We start from the raw sequence: 902 nt of genomic DNA on the forward strand, positions 1-902 counted from the left end.
TTATTTTATTTACTGTAGAGATGAGGTCGCGCCTGCCCAGGCGGATCTCGAACCCGCGGGCTCAGGCAATCCACTCACCTCAGCCTCCCAAAGGCACGGGATTACAGGCTGAGCCACCGAGCCCGGCTTTGGGCTGGAATCTTACACTGGTGGCTCCAGTGGTCTGGGGCTGTCTCAGGGGCAGTCCTACCCTATGGCTCTACTGAGCATTGCCCTAGTGGGGGCGGGAGGACAGCAAGTGGCCCTGGCTCTGTGGCAGTTCTTGACCTGAGTCTTGGCTCACCAGGGCATCTTTTGAAATCTAGGTGGGGGTAACCATGCCCCCATGGCTCATGCATTCTGCACACTGCCTGAGATGGCACCATGTAGGTGCCACCAAGGCTTACCCTGGGGGCAGGGGCAGCCACTGTGACCCCTACCACACCTAGGTCTACTGGGGCTGAACCTGGGGCGGTGCAGAGTACTGTGATGAGACACAGGGAATAGAGCTTGGAGGTGAGCACTGAGGTCCACCTGTGGGCACCATGGCTCCTTCAAAATTATGATGTCCCGCAGGTTCTGGCACTCTGGGCTTGTGATGGGAGAGGTAGCTCCATTAATCTCTGGAATGCCTTTGGGGCCACTTTTCCATTTTCTTGATGAATAGCACCTGAGCTACCCGTGCTAATCTGTTTACCAAATGGTTACTTGACCACACCCCTGGGGTCTTCTCCTGAACACATTTTCTCATTTTTCACAATATGAGCAGGCTTGAGAAGTTTCCAGATCTTCAAGTTCTACTTTATAAGTTCTACTTTTTTAAAAATTAAAACATTCATCTTTAGCCAGGCATGGTGGCTCATGTCTGTAATCCCAGCACTTTGGGAAGTGGAGGCAAGAGGATTGCCTAAGTTCAGGGGTTC

This window comes from Carlito syrichta, unplaced genomic scaffold (assembly GCF_000164805.1).
Source record: "Carlito syrichta isolate Samal-C Ts95f unplaced genomic scaffold, Tarsius_syrichta-2.0.1 Scaffold308100, whole genome shotgun sequence".
In the NCBI taxonomy this organism is placed as follows: Eukaryota; Metazoa; Chordata; class Mammalia; order Primates; family Tarsiidae; genus Carlito; species Carlito syrichta.